Source organism: Equus przewalskii, chromosome 8 (assembly GCF_037783145.1).
Source record: "Equus przewalskii isolate Varuska chromosome 8, EquPr2, whole genome shotgun sequence".
NCBI lineage: Eukaryota > Metazoa > Chordata > Mammalia > Perissodactyla > Equidae > Equus > Equus przewalskii.
In genome coordinates, this window is record NC_091838.1 from 70,971,719 (window position 1) to 70,990,105 (window position 18,387).

The 18,387-nt window shown below is 50.7% G+C and overlaps 1 long non-coding RNA gene across 7 annotated transcripts in view; it reads left to right on the forward strand.

Moving 5' to 3' along the window:
• LOC103567818 (uncharacterized) overlaps positions 1-18,387 on the forward strand; it is a 225,307-nt gene that overhangs the window by 59,578 nt on the left and 147,342 nt on the right. For all 7 annotated transcript variants that reach the window (XR_011543203.1, XR_011543200.1, XR_011543202.1 and 4 more), the window contains one exon: positions 7,303-7,645. This is a non-coding gene — a long non-coding RNA (uncharacterized lncRNA). The remainder of the gene's footprint in view (positions 1-7,302; positions 7,646-18,387) is intronic.

The following is an 18,387-nucleotide window of genomic DNA, read 5'->3' on the forward strand; positions in this document are numbered from 1 at the left end:
TTTGATGAGATTTGAAGCTCTTTGTGGGCAGGGACGTGTGTGAGATCTTGAGTCTCCTTCGAAGCTACGTTCCTGGAGAATGCGTGTACCCTAAAACTTGTCTATGCTCAGTCTTCAAGGCTGATCTTACTGTCGTGTCAACAGCTGTCTCCTTGAGTCCCTGTTGGGTGGCTTGCTTCCCTGGCAGTTTGCCCCTTTGTTCATGGGGATTTGATTGACATTTGGGTCTTTGCTGACCTTTCCCTGAGGGATTTTGTGGGCAAGGGCAAACAAAAAGAACTAAAACAAAACAAAACAAAACAATCAAACTTTGAAGGTTCGTCATCTGTGGAAGGAAAGTGCTCCTGACTTCCCTCAGCTCCTTTCAGTGTCTCAGTCCCCTCAGGCTGTGAAGGAGAGTGGAGGTGAGCGGATTAAGTGGAAGGTTGCCTTGTATTGAGGACCTGCTGTGTGAAAGGGCTTCTGTAGGTTCTGTCTGCTTGTCCCCCTAACAGCGCAAGGCCGGACCCATTTTGCAGATATGGATGTCGAGTCAAAGAACTGGAGCTCAGGTTTTCACGCCTTGGAGCTGACGTTCTCACCCTGGTCTGTTTGTCTATAAAGCACTAGTCATCACCTGACGGGGCATCCTTCTCCCTTTCTTGCCCCCCTCCTGTCTGTCTGCCTCTTTCTCTCTCTTAAAGTTGCTATTGCTGTTCATCTCTGGTCTGGTCTAGTTAGTGAAGAAGAGGTTCTTGTGAGGTAACCCCAGGGATCTGCTGTTAGGACCGTCGTACCCCTGTGACTGTTTGAGGCCTCCGTCCCATTGGGCCTGAAGGACAGCGTGTGAGAAGTGCCCGCATTCTGCTGGGGCGCTGCTCACAGGTTCCTCCAGGAGTGTTTGTCACTCACCTGCAGGTGACAACAGGTGGTCAGGGCTCAGTTGTTTTGGGGAGACCTGTCTCCCCACTCCTGTCAGCCCTGAGCTTTGTGGAAACGATGTCACGGCTCAGGCCAGAGCTGGACGTTCTTCCCTCTCTGGTGAGGAGCCATGTGGAGAAGTGTGTCGTGGATGACATGTGGGACTTACTGCGGGAAAAAGTGAGACTTGGGACCCATGGACAGGTCACTGGGCTGGGACCGTTCTGGTCAGAGTCTGGCAGTGGATCTTCTTGATGCCTTGGGAGTCTCTGCCCACTGCCATCTCCAGCTGCTGAGTTTCTGCTCTCTCCGTTTCTGTCTCCAGAACCTTCTTATCCTGTCAGCCTGCCCCCGGTCTTTCCCACTCCATAGTCCTTCTAAGGCAGGACACCTGGTGGTTCAGCTCAGAGGCTCTGGGGGCGGTGCCTGGGCTCCTGGCTCAGCCCCATCTCTGCCTCCCTCTGTGGCTTTAGGCATACCTCTTCCTGTGCCCCAGGGTTCTCATTTGAAAAGGAGTTCATGCCTCGCAGCGCTGTCGAGGTTACCTGACTTCAGATAGCCAGCGCTCTCGGAACAAGCCCCCAGGATTTCTGCCTATTCCCGGGCCGCTAGTCACTGGTCTTCTGCTGATAGTGCCCCCGCACCTGCCAGATTCAGGCGCAGTGCCTCTCCCAGGCATCGTGTGCACAGTCCACCCTTCTCGAGATTGGCATCTTATTCTGCATCCCGCCTGTCTTTCTTAGCTGGGTGACCTTGGATGAGTCACGGCCCTCTCTGGGCTTCGTTTCTCAGCTGTTCGGGAAGAGAAGTGAACCACATTATTCCAGGGTTTCTTGTGGTCTGATGTGCTGGCACCTCTCGCACTCAGTGTGGTCCAGCCTCTCCTTCTCTGCCCCAGTTCCTGCCACCCCGCCTTGGTCACCTGGACGTTACTGGATACCTGTTGAGTTCCCACGGGCTGTGCAAGACTTCTGGAGCTTGGCCAAACCTAGATGTCACTATTTTTAAAGAATAGCTCTAATCACTGTACCTGGCAGAACTGTCAGCAGGACTCTGTTACCTAATGCAGGTGAAGGGCTTGTTCTCTGTGGGCCCCCCTGCCCCCTCCTGTGTCAGGAGTGTCACAGTGTTGAGCACGGCACAGAGCATCATCCGATTCTTCCTAACACTAGTGAACAGGGCTGGGTTCAGTTTGCATCTTCCAAGCCTAACGGAGGGGAGCAGCAACAGTAGTAGCTGAGCAGGCTATTGTTAAGGGAGATGCTGACGTCCTGCGTGAGTTGTGAGCCCCCGTGGGCAGGTTCTTGTGTGGAGCGCTTTGTATACAGTCTCTCCTCCACGGATGAACCCCAGAGGATGTGCATTTCAATTCTTTATTTTTAGTAAACAGATGAGGAACCACTTTCGGAGAGCTTAAGGGATGTATGTGCCCATGGCCAGCGAGTGACGGCAGCATTGGGATTCACACCCGGGTTTATTTGGTCCCCACGCGCCCCGTCCTCCCATCCCCTGAGGGAGGGATTGGCTGAGTGTGAGGAGGAGTGTGTATGGAAGGCTTGGGAATTCCAAAGCAGCTGATCTGTGTTATCCCAGCACACGTTGGGGAGAAACTGAAATGAAGCAAAAATAGAGTCTGTCAGCAGGAGGACAGCTGCCACTTTCTTGGGGAACGAATCTCCTTGATTTATCTTCCCAGGTTGGCCAGGCCCCCGCTCTTGGGGTATCACAGACAAATCATGTGAACATGGCCAGAGAAATGACTGCTCTCTCTTCGTCCGAAAAAGATAAAGTAGACACCTGCTTGGTGGTATCAGTGTTAAAGAAATGTTACCCCACAAACCTGAGAGAGAGAAAGAGAGAGGAGCCAAGACTGGGAGGCTTTCCTGACTCGATTCTTAGCTCAGAGGACCGCTTTCTCATCCCCTCCAGCCGGTGTCGCCCCCTTGGCTGGCTCTCAGAGGTGTTGGAGTCAACATCTGCTGACTTGTGCTCATGCTAAAATTAACAACATGACTGATGGCTGCTGCAAGAGAGGGAAAGAGAGCGAGAGAGAAAACACACACAGAGTCAAGGAGACCGAGAAGCAGAGGAGTGGGGCTGACACACAGCCACACAGCCACTGGGAGATGCTCTTTGTGGCTCCCACCACGAACTCTGTCCTCTCACAACGTTGGTGCCAGGGAGGGCCGGACCTGCCTTTGCTCAGTCTGTGCCTTGTACCCCGTTCTCCAGACTGTGCTAACCCATCATACCTTCAGCCTTCCCATTCCCAGAGCATCCGTCCGTGCGTTCCATATTTAGGGGAAGTTGTTATAGAATGATGCTTTCTTCATAGTGGACAGGAAAGAGAGGCAGCCTGCTTCTCATTTTTGTTTGAACTGTCCATTATAGGGTTTTGACTAGTGGAAATACCTGGTAGGGAGGGTCAAGAATGAAATGACATTTGGGCCTGACAGCCCTTGGAAGGCAGAGAGGAGGGAAACTCAGCCAAGAGAATGGGGTGGGGGCTGTATTGTCTCGTGGGACAGTTCCGTGTCCCGTTCCGTGTCCCAGGCCAGAGCATGCTTCTTTGTGAAATGTTTGCCTCAGTGCCCCTGGGGGCAGGGTCAGCTGTGAGGCTGTGGGGCATGACAGTCTGGAGGAGCAGGGGAGGCTGGAAGGTGTCGATTCCCAGGCCTCGAGGGGAGTTCCAATGTTTTCAGTATTCCAGCAAACAGACTTTCACAGGAGAAATAAAAAAGAAAAAATCTTAATCATCTTTCTATTGAGGTAACGTGTAAAAAGGTGCACAGATCCTGAGTAAACAGACAGCTTGATAAATGTTCCCAAGTGAACCTGTGTGCATAGCCAGCACCGAGGGAAGAGAACACTACCAGCATTTCCAAAGCCCCCTCCAGACCCTTTGCAGTCACCAACTGTCCCTTCCCTACTCGCTCAGGATCACCTTGTCCTCACTTCTAACAGCGTAGATTAGTTTGACCTGTTTGCGTATTTAATAGAAATAACATCATACGACGTTCCCTTGTGTCTGGTTTCTTCAAAATTACATTTGCGAGCCGTGTTCGTGTGTTGCCTGCAGTGGTAGATCATTCTCGTTGCTCTGTAATATTCCATTGTGTGTGTGCTTTTAAAACTCATTCTACTGGGTCTGGCCGGTTAAGTGCGCATGTTCCAATTCTCGGCGGTCCGGGGTTCGCCGGTTCGGATCCCCGGTGCGGATGTGGCACTGCTTGGCAAAAGCCATGATGTGGCAGGTGTCCCACATATAAAGTAGATGAAAATGGGCACGGATGTTAGCTCAGGGCCAGGCTTCCTCAGCAAAAAGAGGGGGATTGGCAGCAGTTAGCTCAGGGCTAATCTTCCTCAAAAAAACAAAAACAAAAACAAAAAAAAACCCGTTCTGCTGATGGGTGAGAGTGGTTTCCAGTGTTGGGAAGGTGCTGCTGTGACCATCCTGCAATCTGTCTTTTGGTTGAACGTATGCACACGTTTCCATGAGTTTACACTTAGGCATGGAACGGCTGGGTCACAGGATGCACATATTTTGAGCTTTGTGGATAGGGCAAAACAGTTTCCCAAGCTGGTTGTTTGTCTTTCTTCAGGCTGCCTGCCCACCAGCTCGTATGACAATTCCAGTTCCACATCGAAGCTGACCCTTCGTACTGCCCGCCTTTTTCAGTTTGGCCAATCCATTCCAGAAAGAGCAAATGACTTGAAAGGAATCGCATAGGAGAGAAAATGAAATTGCCCCCTGAGAGCTCTCCTGTTCGATGATACTGGAAGTCCTGATGCACACCGCCCCGCATCCGTGCTTTCTTGCAGGTGGAGCCGTGGCGGGGCCACCTCCTCCTGTGAGCATCAGTGCTTCCCCGGCCCTTGGTCGGGGACCGCTGCTTTGCTGCAGTAATACCCAACAGACCATGTCATAATTCTTCCCCAGGTGACAGAGCTTTCATGTCCCCGACCCCAACAAAACAAACCTGGCTTCAGACTCGCCTGTGGGCCTCCGTAAATATTTAACAGACTGTGTCCCCCGTTCTGTCTCCTGCCATTAACTGGGGCTGGCACCATAAATCACTGGTCCCCTGCTCGCCGTAGGCAGCTGCTCTCAGCCGACAGGACTCCGGTCCTGACGTTCTGGTGTGATGCTGCTCCTGGGCTGCTTCCTGGGGCTGGCAGCTCCTGCTGGTTGCTGTAGGAGCCGAGGATGAAAGAGGGACATGTGTGAGGCACCCTGGGACAGACCGTACTAAAGGACAGACTTGAGGGAGACCTGTTCCATTTGATGCATAAAATAATGGCTGCTGTGGCACTCATAATATGCGCCCGGCAACACGCTCAGTGCTTTATGGTGATTATTCCGTGTCAGCCTCACGGCAGTTCTATGAGGCAAGTAGAAATGATTTACCCCCATTTTACAGATGAAGAAACTAAGGGTTAAAAATATTTCTCCAGAGTAACATAACTACGAAATTTGGTAGTTTGACTTTAGACTTTAATGTTTTAGCTGCTATCCTGTGCTTCTCTCTTAGGGGCTGACATTTAGACGCTTAAGCTTCCTTCTGAGCCCATCTTTCTCTTGGGTTCTTCTAAAAGCTGTGTCAGGTGGGTTTATGTGGGATAAAGGGAGCTCACCTGTGACCTGTGACTCCTAGTCAAGAAAAATACTTCAGAGGATCTGTGCTCTCTGGCGTGGTTGCTATGATAGACAGGGTAATGGCCACCCCGAAGATGTCCATGTCCTAGTCTCCAGAACTATGTGAATATGTTACTTTACATGTCAAAAGGGACTTTGCAGATATGATTAAGGTTCAGGACCTTGTGATAGAGAGATTATCTTGGGTCATCTGGGTGGCGCCAGGGTAATCTCCGGGGTCCTTAAAGGTATCGGAGGGAGGGAGGTGGGTCCATCAGAGAAGGAGATGTGAGGCTGGAAGCAGGGCAGAGAGATGCTATGTTGCTGTATTTGAAGATGAAGGAAGGGATATAAGCTCAGGCATCCGAGAGCAGCCTCTAGTAGGTGGAAAAGCCAAGGAAACAGATTCTTCTTAGAGCTTCCACAAGGAATACAGCCTGCCAACACCTTGCTTTTAGCTCTGTGAGACCTGTGTTGGACTTCTAACCTCCAGAACTGTAAGATAGTGAATTTACGTTGTTTTATACCATGAACTGTTTGACAATTTGTTATTGCAGCAATGGTTGCTGTTGATGATAGTTGGTGTAATGGTCAAGCTCATGGGCTTTGGAGCCAGACTAACTGATTTCAAACCCCTGTTCTGTAATTCTCTAGCTGTGTGACCTGGGAAAAGTTGCTTAACTTGTCTGGGCCTCAGCTTTCTCATCACTAAAATTGGACAAGAATAGTTTAGAAGATATAGAGTTGTGTGAGGATTAAATGAGGATTCTTTGCATGTGAAATGCCTGCAGGTTAGTTTTAGCTACAGCCATTCCTGGTCAGCCTTTGTCACTAGCAACGCAGAGAGGTGGGATCAGGGCGCAGACTCAGGAGAGAGACTGTCCGGTCTCAGAGTTGGGCTCCACTCTTTGCGGTTTGAAGCAAGGTAGTCGTCTGGGTCCTGTGTCCTTATCTGGAAAAAGGGGGCAGGAGTCTCAGGGTGGTTGGGGGGTTGAATCAGATGGGGGCCAGAGCTTTCAGCAGAGTAAGAGGCTTCCCAAAGGGCCGTTGCTGTTATCATCCGGTGGGTGGTGGCTGTGGGACCTCAGGCTCTGTGCATTGTGTATCGATGTGTTCTTCGGTTATCTTTAAAATGGTTTAAGTTCACCAGGTTGGGGAGACAAATGTCTCCCCCTATAGTTGGAGCAGCCCTGGGGCCCTGGTAGGCACTCAGTAATTGCCGAATAAATGAGTAAAAGAGGAAGGGGTGCCGGCCCTGCCCTGAAGAAGCTCGCAGTACCTGACGAGGCCTGGAGCGATGCCAGGGGTCTGTGGCTGTGTTTAAAAAGAAACTAAACAAAGAACGACTTCCTACCAGCTGACCCCAAACCCCCTGAGCTCACAACAGGGACCTCAGCCCCACAGGGGAGTGAGGGCTGCCTGCCAGGCCTGGCCGTGCTGTGAACATCCGAAGCCAGCCACCTAACCTTTCAGGAACCTTCTCTTCTCATCTTCATGATGGACGTACCTCAGCTCCCTCTGCCCTCCCAGGGTAGTTCTGAGGAGCTCTAAGCAGTTGAAAGTTCTGCCTGTGGGAGGCGACACTCTCCTGAGGCGCCCCTGTCTCCCCTCTGACCTGAATTTGGGTACCAGAGCTATAGGGCATTATTTTTAGTGAGTTCCCGTCTAAATATATTAGGGTCAAATATAAGGAAGGGAGAGTAACTGACGACTGCTCTCGGTCCGTGATTGTAACAAGATTGATTTTTCTTTCTTCCTGTCCCCAGGCCTGATCTTTTGACCAGAAAGAAATTAAAAAGATACCTGTCATGCTGGCTGCGCCCGTCAGCTGCATGCAGCTTCGTTCAAGGATTTTTGGAGCCCTGTGGATTTACAGTGATACTCGGCCGCCTGGGGGATCACGCTGGTGGACACATTCTCTGGAATTAAGTATCCCGGCACATTTCTGGATGCTGAAGGTGGTTTTAAGGAAGGCCCCGGCTGAGCACCTTGTGGATCCCTGCAGCCTGGACGCCTGTGGGGGACAGAGGACTGAGCTCTCTGTCCTTCTCTCGGACTGAAATGTTCGGTTGGGTCCCTGCCAGCTCCCTTGGGGGCTCCCTATGAAACGTAAGTCCCGTCACACATCTCCTGTGCACACATCTCATGCATGTTCCATCAAGCGTTCACCCCAGCTTTAGGTGACGCTGGCCTGGCTGGTGGTAGAGAGGTCACTGTGACGTGGCCGGCTCTCAAAAGAGGCTGGCGTCTCATGAGCTTGCTCTTTGTGTCTGGCATGGTGCTGGGGGTTTGGGGGAGACAGATGGAAATGGGAAAGTCCCTCATGGGAGCTGCCACTGTTCCCTGTATTGACGTGTGTGCCTCTCCCCCTTTACTGATTTTCCTGGTTCACGTGTCTGTCTCTGTCTCCCAGACCGTAAGTGGCTTGGCGGCTGGGGCCTCTTCCACGTGGCTTTGTGTCTTGAACACAGCGTGGTGCCTGGCACGTAGTGTGTCCTGCTGCAGAAAGGGTGCGTTAAGGCATGATTGTTAATGAATTAAGACGCCGAAGAGTCAGTAGTGAAAGTACGCATGAGGAGATAGTTTCTTGGCTCTGTGCTTACAGCTAGAAACGAGCGATGGAATGTCAGCCGGTGCCTGTGGAGCTGGTGGGGCCTGGGTTTCAATCTCCTACCTGTATCCACTATGTGATGTGGGCAAGTGACTGCTGGGTTCCTTGTCCTTTTCTATTCCATGGAGGCGACGTGTTATTGTCCTTTACAGGATTGGTGTTGAGGATCACAAAATAGTCACTCGTGTGCCAACACTGGCTTCGTGCCTGGCATACAGCTGTCACTCAGCACGTAGTAGGTCACTGTTGGTGGAAGAGAGACTTCTGGGAAGGAGGGGCATGGCTTGGGCTTTGAAAGTGTTTCTGAGCAGAGCCAGTGGGCTGTGCTGGACATTGAACTTGGCACTGCTGGTTGGTGTGGACAGTTGATCAAAGATCACAGTCCCTGGCGCCTGTGGGGAGGCTGAGTGGCAGGTCAGCAGCAGGCGAGGGAAAGGAGCCTCCTGTCGGCACGATGGCGAGAGCAGCCGGACTTGGACTTGGCAGCCGAGGCCTGGTGTGGTTCTGCAGTTGGCGAGCAGAAGGACTGGCCCCCTGGGTCCTGACTTGGCAGCTGTGAGGTTGGTGGCTCTGAGGGATGTTGCCTTAGTGTTGTGCCATCCACAGGAGAGTGTCAGCTCCAACAGCCAGTGCCCCGAGTGCTCAGGTCACCTGGGGCCACCTGGCACTTGGCTGCCAGGACCGCTCTTGGGGTGGGGCCTGGGCTGTGATTTGGTTGAGTTCCCAGTTCCGCTCATGCCCGATGGCATTTCTCAGCGAGACTTTCCCTGACCTTCCAATGCAAATACTGTCCCTCGGGTTGTTCCACACTGTTCTTGTTCACAGCTCCTAGATGTGGTGTAATAATATTCTCTTCATTTATGCAAAGTATTTGATTTCTTGTCTTTCTCCCATACTAGAGGGTACTCTCTGTGAAATCAGGAAACATGTTTGTCTTGCTCACAGGCTAAGCACACAGTAGGCATCTTATTGCATCGTAGTTGATCAGATCACATGATGACTTTTAGTGGTTTTCTTTCAGCTTCCCTGAAAAGAGCAGACAAAAGGGAAACACTCCCTTTTTTTCCTGATTACTTCATTGAAGTCATAATGGTTTATAACATTGTGTAATTTCAGGTATACATTATTATTTATCAGTTTTTGTTTAGACTGCGTCGTGCTCACCACCAATAGTCAGTTTTTATCCATCACCATATATATGCGCCCCTCTACCCCTTCACCCACCCCCAAACCTCCTTCCCCTCTGGTAACCACTTATCTGTTTCTCTTTATCTGTGTGTTTAACTTCCACATGTGAATGAAATCATGCAGTATTTGTCTTTCTCTGACTTACTTCACTTTACATAATACCCTCAAGGTCCATCCGTGTTGTTGCGAATGGGACTATTTTGTTTTTTTTTACGGCTGGGTGGTATTCCATTGTGTGTGTGTATATATATATATATATATATATATATATGTATATACCACATCTTCCTTAGCCATTCATCAGTCGATGGGCACTTGGATTTTTTCCACGTCTTGGGATAGCTGGATCATATGGTATTTCTATTTTTAACTTTTTGAGAAATCTCCATACTGTTTTCTGTAGTGGCTGCACCAGTTTGCATTCTCACCAGCAGGGTAGGAGTGTTCCCTTTTCTCCACATCCTCTCCAACGTTTCTTAGTTTTTGTCTTGGTGATTATAGCCATTCTAACGGCTGTTAGGTGATATCTCATTGTAGTTTTGATTTGCATTTCCCTAATAATTAGTGATGTTGAATATCTTTTCATGTGCCCTTGGCCATCTGTATATCTTTGGAAAAATGTCTGTTCATAGCCTCTGCCCATTTTTTGATCTGCTTGTTTGTTTTGCTGTTGTTAAGTTGTATGTGTTCTTTCTATATTTTGAAAATTAACCCCTTGTGGGATATATGGTTTGCAAATATTTTCTCCCAGTTGGTGGGTTGTCTTTTCTTTTTGTTCATGGGGAAACACTCTCTTTTTGAGCATCTGTGTACCTTAATCAGCCCAGCAGTTCCACTAGGTGGGCAATGGTGTGTCCGTTTTATAGTTGACAACTTTGAGGCTTTGAGGGACCATGTAACTTACCCAAGGTTGTTTATTTATTTTTTTAAATTATTTTTTATTTATTTTTTTTTGAGGAAGATTAGCCCTGAGCTAACATCTGCCACCAATCCTCCTCTTTGTGCTGAGGAAGACTGGCCCTGAGCTAACATCCGTGCCCATCTTCCTCTACTTTATATGTGGGACGCCTGATGCATCATGGCCTGCCAAGTGGTGCCATGTCTGCACCTGGGATCCGAACTGGTGAACCCCGAATTGGAATGTGCGCACTTAACTGCTGCGCCAGCGGCCCGGCCCCGCCAAGGTTGTTTATCCAAGAGAAGGCAGAGCAGGAAGCTGAGAGGGGTGTGTGTGTGTGTGTGGGGGTAGCACTGCCTGCTGTGGAATGCTCTTGGGGTCCTTAGAGCTGGGTGCCCACTTGGTCCTCTGGGAGAGAGAGACTTTCAGTAAGCACTCTGTCCCCTACCTTGTGGAGGAGGCAGGTGCCGTGCTTGGCCCTGGGATGAAGTGGGGTTGGGATCGTGGTCCACCCCCGTGAGGCTCAGGGTCTTCAAGGAGCCTGTGCCCTCGGTGAGGAGGGATTTGCAGCACAGTGTACTGTGTCCGAGCAGGACAGGGAGGGGCTCTGGAGGCTCCAGGGAGACTTGGAGGGCTGGGGGCTTTGGCTAGGCTTGCTGTGGTGAGCAGAACTGTTCTGGGGACGTGAGGGGCTCAGCTAGGAAAGTGAGTGGGGGAGCCCAGGGCACAGGCCTGCCCCTTCCCTTCTGCCTTCCTGGGCCTCTCGCACCTCTTCTTGCCATCTCTTCCCACCCTCCCGCTGTGGCAGCTGTATCTCACTTATCACAAGGCCCCCAGCCCTGCTCTTTCTCCTTTTATCAGTTACTCCCTCGAACAACCCCATTGTGGTGGTCCTGGTTATCTCCTGCTCCTCCCGGGAGGGCGAGGGTGGGCTTGGGCACCAGAAGACACAGAATGGTCATGGCGAGAAATAAGACTCATACTTCCCCTCCTTTCTGGCAGCTCAGAGCACCTGCCCTGCATCTGTGAGATTGCACTCTGTCGACATTGATGCAGGAATGATTGCCATTTATTACGCCACGCTCTGTGCAGGGCATGTGGCAGACGTGATTCCGTTCCAGCCCCAGACCAGACCTATGGAGTGGGCACTATTATTGTGGTCATTTTTAGTGTTGAAGTATCTGGAGCACAGAGAGGCAAAGCAGGTCTCCCCAGGGCACACAGGCAGTATCTGAACACAGTTCTCTCTGATTCCAGAGCCACTGGGCCACACAGCCTGGAGCTGAGAGATGCAACTTCTACTCCCTTCTTGCTCCCCCAGTGACTCTGTGACCTCGAGCTGATCGCCTCCCTTCTCTGGGCCTTTGTACCCTCAGCGATAGGGAAACTGTTTAATTTCTCTTCTAAGCTGGGACACTTGAGAGTGAAAGGAGCACTGTGACACTGGCTCCGGGACAGCAGGGTGTAAACTAGGAGGGTGCTGGGCAAACCAGACCCAGTGGCCCCTGGACTCATTAGTTAGATGGAGGGTAGTGCTGGTGGTGGTGCTGCTACTGATGCTACTGGTGTTGCTGCTGGTCCTGGTGCTGGTGGTGTTGGTGGTGCTGGTAGTGCTGGTGCAGATGCTCCTGGTCCTGGTGGTAGTGCTGCTGGTACTAATGGTACTGGTGGTGCTGGACTTGATGCTGCTGCTGTTGCTGGTGCTACTGGTGGTGATGGTTGTGGTGGTGGTAATGCTGGTGCTCCTGGTCCTGGTGCTGCTGCTGCTACTGGTGGTGTTTGTGGTGGTCTTGATTTGGTGGTGATGTTGATGGTCGTGGTGCTTCTCCTGGTATTGACGCTACTGATGCTGGTGGTCCTGGTCGTGGTGCTGCTGCCACTGCTGCTGGGGTTACTGGTGCTGCTGCTAATGCTGCTATCTCCTGGGTCCAAGTTGGCTCCTGCAGTTTCTCCTTGCAATTGCTCAGGCAGTTTGCATTTCTGCTTATGGCACAGGAACTTGGCCTAATCTCTTCATCTCACAAGTCTGCCTTTAGCTGGTTGGAAGAACCCATTTCTCTTTGAGCCTGTTTGCCCAGCCTGCTGCTAGAGCAGGCCTTATCTGTAATTTCTTTTAACTGATGGGCCCCTGTTGGTGATAGAGAGCACACACTCTAGCCGTGGGCTGAGGGAGACAGTGCTGCCCCCTCACCTACACACACACACCAGCCAGCGTTCCCAGAGATGGCTTAGTGCCCCAACAGGAGTGCCTGGCTCCCCTGGAGTCTGCACAGGGTTACCATGAGAGAAGGGCTGTGACTCATTCTCCAGGCCAAGTCTGGAGACCAGGGGCTCTCAGTGAACAGTCATGGGCTTGCTTAATGGCTGGTGTTTACGAACACTTGGAATGTCCCTGGTTAACCTTCCAACCTGGCGAGGTGGGTGTGGCCCTCTTTTTCATATGAAGAAACTGAGGTTCAGAGAGATCCAGAAAACTGCCACGCTCATCTCTGGAGAGAGCGGAGAAGCTGGTGTGTGCACGCCAACCTGTCGGCCTTCAGCCTCCCTATTCCTGCTCTGCCAGTGGTTCTCTGCGTGTGTGATGCCAGGTGCAAGATGATTTTAGGTTATACGGGTCAAACTTTAAAAAAAGAATACTTGTTTCATATTTACTTTAACTTGAATTAGAAAAAGATCATCCTTGGCACAGGAGACTTGTGATTTTGTAGATATTACTACTTAGGATGTAGATATTTAAGTTAAAAGGATAGGTCAGTTTTGCAAAAATATTAAGGTGGCAACAAATGGACATAGCCCTCCTGAAGAGGGCTGAATTTGGAGTGCAGGTCCTTGCTTTGATTGTGGTCTGTTCCTTTGGCTGTGTGGCTCTGGCCACATTGCTGGGGACAGTGTCACAGCCTGTGACCGGAGTAGGTGTGTCCTGCGTCATGCTGCGCATTGAGTCCACCGTGGTCCTCCCTAAATCCAGGAGAGTCGTGAGGAAGTGGCTGCACAGCTCAGTCTGGAGCTAGATTGAAAACAGAAAGGATCCCGGGATGATAGCGCTTTATAATCCGGTAATTCTGCTCCAGTTGACAGCGGCTACTCGTCTCGGCCCTGCCAACTCTGTTATATATATAGGGCATCCCAAGTTTTCCAATCAACCCCTCTATTACTCTCTGAGACTGAATGATGGAGTAGTAAATATTCCCACTCTGCAATCAATTGATGACTCATTCACTCATTTTTTCATTCATTTCGCCTCAATAAACAGGGGACGATATAACCTACTCCAAGGGTTTATTGTGAGAATTAAGTAAGAGCACATATTGAAGGGCCTAATTCAATGCCTGACATATAATAGGCATCCCTGGAATATAGCTCTTTTTAAATAAAATGTTAAAATGGAATTAGAAGATTAAAACATATAGGCATGTAGAGATAAAGAATACTGAGGGTCACTGACTTACTAAAATTTAACATTAATTTAGCTCTGAGTTTCCTCGTTAGCACAACACGCTGAATGGGTTATATTTGTGTCTCAATCAAGGATTGGCTGACTTTTTCTGTCATGGGCCAGATAGTAAATATTTTCGGCTCTGTGGGCCATATGGTTGTGTCGCCATTGGTCAGTCCTGCCTTTGTGTCTGGAAAGCAGCCAAAGCCGATATGTAAATGAATGGGCGTGGCCGTGTTCCAATAAAACTTTATTTATAACAACCGTAATGGGCCCCTAGGCCATAGTGTGCCCTTTGATCTAAATGGAGGGAACCTGTTTGTTTTTGAAAGAGAGAAACTTCCTGGATCATAAACACTGAAAAAAATTTGTTACACGATGTAGTCTTTATCCGAGGCTTGTTAAGCAGCATAAGGTCAGTGCTTTCCTTGGGGTTTTAGGGAAAATACAGAAAAAGGGCTTCACACTGCTAGTTCCTTTGCCATTTATTTAGCAAAGCTTTATTGAGGACTTACTGTGTCCGGCCTCTGATGTTGACCCACGATAAAACCTGAAGGCATGTGGGCTTTGGCAGGGGTTGCTGCATTGGTAAGGGGTCACTCAGTGATGATTTAGGGATGTCAGATCAGAGTGTTCTCAGTGTTGGCTGCTCTGTGTAGTCCCTGAATTACACACAGCCCTCAATGCTCATTTGAGTGCCGGGCCTGAGCTCCAGACACAGCCACTCAGGGTTCTCCATCACAGGGTGGCCGGGAACCTCATATGAGATCCTTGCCCCCTTTGACCAACACCTGCAATTATTGGAAGAGTGTGGTTTTTGCAGTGAAACACAACCAGATTTTGAAGCTTTGCTGTTTCACAGCTGTGTGACCTTGCTCTAATTCCTAAACTCTCTGAGCCTTGCTTGCTTCATCTGCAAAATCGGAACCGTAAGACTGCTGAATCTCCAGTTCTTAAGTTCTTACCCGAGTGTGGCCAGCTGGTATTTGCTCTTTCAGCGTTAGTTCCTCCCCATGGGGGTCTGGTGGCTGCTGGCCTCCCCCCTCTTTCATCTCAGGAAGCTGTGTCCTGGCTTTTCCAGCTGGAGCCTGTGGCTGGGAGGATTACAGGCCCCTCCTCCTGGTTGCTTGTTCAGGGCTTGAGAAAACACTGGCCTCTGGAATTCCAGAGTTAATGAAGGGGGCAGGTTCCAGGAGGGTCTCTGTTTGACCTGCCACCCCTCCTCCGACCCGTGTTATCCCTGAGCGTTTGGAGGCAATGAAAGGTTTGTAGCAAAAGATCTCTCAAGCCGTGGGGTGGGACCGGGGCCTTGGCTACTGGAATCCTGGGGCAAGGTGGGTGAGTTTGAGCCTCTTCCCCATGGTGCCTGGTTAACACGAGGGAGGCACCAGGAACAAGCCTGGGGGCACGGTGGGCCATCTTGGGAGAAGGGGGGATATGTGAAAAAGTTGGGGCGTGATTCTCAGCTGTCCAGAAGAGGGGCTGAGCCAGGGGCTTGTGAGAACTGGGAAAGAAGAACCAGTTGCCTTAAACATACAAAAAAGGAAACTTTTTTTCATTGTTCTGACCTTGGGACCTAAGAGGTCCATTCAGTAGGACTGGTGGGGTCAGGTGAAGAGGACGGGCCTTTGTTGACTGATACAGTTTCAAGATACAGTCTCTGTTTCTGGCTCTTGGAACCTTCAGGAAAAGCTCTGGAGATCAGAGCGAGGCCGTGAAGTGCCATGGCTTAGGATGTGGGAGGCCAGAGCTGGGCGGTAAAACTGCCAGGATGGATGGGCTGCCCTGGGTGGGCTCGTCCCAGGCAGATGCGCAGGCACGGTCTGTGTCTGCCACTGCGGGTCTCGGGGGGCTGTGGTGGGCCCGCCAGGAGCTGCATGGCCTTGGCCGTGAGCGTGAGTCCCGTCTGCCCTGGCTGCTCTCCGGGAAGTGGATTATTTCCTGCGGTGGGGGATGGGGAGGCTTCGTCCCCCTTTCTTTGTCTTGGCAAAGTGTTGGTCGCGCTGATAGCTGGTTCTGCTGGGCAGTCCCTGGGGTGGGGGTCTTCCCATCTATCTATCTGCCACCATCTCTGACTCCACATGGGGCGGGGGTTCTGGGGAGAGAGGTCAGTTCCAGCTGATTACTAGGAACTGCCTCTACCCCTCTCTCCCCCATGGAGCCTTATCTGGCTCTCTTTGAAGAGCAGCTGCTCATGGTAAGGTCTGTGAGTCACTCAGAGGTTCGGCATTGCGTTTAGCGGGAGGCGATGACATAAACAAATAAACATTAGCCAGGACAGGCTCCCAGATTCCTGCTCCCCTGGGGCCCTGGAAACTCCTTGTTGCATGTTCAAGGAACAAGAGGATGCTCATCACAAACAGAATTTTCCTGATGGAGAAACACTCTGGGGAGGTTGTCGGGGCGTGTTAGAAAATCCGGGACCATGTAAGTGCCGGGGCTTACTGGCTGTGTGATCTTGGGTGGGACACTTGGCCTCTCTGGGCCTTTGTTTCCTCCTCTGTGAAGCCAAGTTTTTGTGAAAGTTAGATGACCTGAGATGTAAAACCTGGCCGGTTTTTGGTTCCCTGACTCCGAACGTGACACACAGTGAACTCTGAATCTAAGCCAGATTTGCGAGTCAGATTGGTTTTGTGACTGTCTTATTTTTCCAGTTGTTGAGTGAGTCAGCTCAGGCCCTTCTTGGGACTTCTCTGAGGCTCCAGCTCCTCATCTTTCAATGAGGTGGCGGTCCTTGCCTTGTGGCCCTCACATGCTTGGTGAGAGGACAAAATGGGAAAGTGGCCAGACGATGTGGCTGTGTCGGGCTGCCTTCACAGTCAGGCGTGATGGCTGAGCCTGATTCCTTGGGGAAGGAGCGTGGAGGTGGCAGAGGTGATGGCGTGCAGCACATTTCTCAAGCTTTAAGGCCAGGCAGCACAAGACTGCTGAGGCGTGTTCAAGATGCAAGCACCCTGCCTCCCTTTAAAGTCCTGGAACTCCGGGCATCCTGTGAGTGTCCCCAGCTCTCTGCTTTCCACTGTCCTTCAGAGCAACTTACCGGATTCCAGAATCTGCTGTTGAGCTTTGGGGTCATTTCTTTGCACAATGTGAATCGTCCAGATCTGAAAACACAAAAAGCAAGAAGCCACAAAGGGTCATTTAACAAACCCCCACTTCCTGCCTCCAGGATTAGCAAATGTTAAATGATGTGACTGTTTCCTTTGCATCATTGCTTTGGAAGAAATAAAGAAAAAAATTAGAGATAAAGTGGAAGTCCGTGGTCCCTCTTCTCCCATTCTCTTTCCTTCCCTTCATAGAAGTACTTCCTGAATTTGGACTCATAGATTATGTTCTTACACTTTTACTACAAATCTCTTTGGTGGCTATTTGTAGTACCGTTTTGTGTGTTTTAAAGTTCGTGTGGGGTGGCATATCCTAGGCATCTGGTGACTGCACTTTGCTCTTTTCCTTCCCTGTTATGTTTGGGTGATGCTGCTGTTGGGTTCGTTCCTTCATGCCGCTCGTGCATTTTGGGTTGCTTGCAGGTTTGTGCTGTTGTAGCTAGTGTTGGCTGTGCTTCCTTTCACACATCTCCAGGTGCATGTGGGGGTGTCCCCTTGGGCACAATGACCAGAGAGTGCACACTGTCACAGTGTGCACACTTGGCAGAGGTTGCCACGCTGCTGTCCCGCTGGGATGATCTGTTGACTGGGTGTCTCCCGAGAGCCTGTGAACTCCTTGAGGACGGATGTGATGCTGTATTCCTGAGTTGGATCGGCAGTGCCTGGCACCTGTTCCAGCTCATTACGTGCTTGAATGGGATGAATTCTGGAAGGAGGTGAGGCGGGCACCGAGGGCAGGACCAGGGTCCGTGTGCGGAAGGAGCGGTGCCCGGGTGGCCCTCTGCCGAAGCAGTGCTTCCTCAGCAGAGAGAACAAGGGAGTGGGCGTAGTGGAGAAATTGGTGCTGAAAGGATACTCTGAAGGGGCCGGCAGAGGTGTCTAAGCTCAGATGGATGTCACTAGGCTGGACACAAAGGGTTCAGAAACCATTCCTGGGTGGCCTTTGGGGAACTGGATGAAGCTGAGTTTGTGTGGGTGTGGAGAGCTGAGGGGGACACGGGTGCTGGACTGAGAGCCAGAGCTGGGTGAAGTCCGCCCCACCCTTGCTGAGCCGCTGGCTACACAATGTCCCCATCGTGGGGGACGGAGAGTCACCATGACTACTCTGGGAGCCAGTCTCAGCCAGGAACGGGGTTTCCAGCAAAGCCTGCAGCTCAGGAGAGTTGAAGCAGAGGAGGAGGGCTGGAGCAGCAGTTTATAGACTGTCCAGAGATGAAATTGCTACAAGGAAGATGTGTGCTCTGAAACGGCTGAGAGAAACACGAGAATGAGAAGATTGAACACAGCGTTTGACAGGTTTGCTTTTCTTTCTAAAAATATGATTAGAAATGGAAAATTGGGGTTGGGTAATGGGAGAATAATTGTGTATATACTATGAAAAAGCCTTTTTTTCTTCATAAGCATTTTTCCTGATGATAAAACGAATGCCAGGTCTTTGGAGAAAATGTGAAATGTGTAAAAATGTATAGATGGTGGAAAAAAGTCCCATAACGCTCCACGGGAGAGCAATCCCTGGTACCCTTTGTAATAATAACAGCTCCTGTGAGTAGGGTGACCAGCTCGTCCTGGTTGTTCTGGGACTTTCCTGGGTTCAGCGCTGAAAGTCTCACCTCC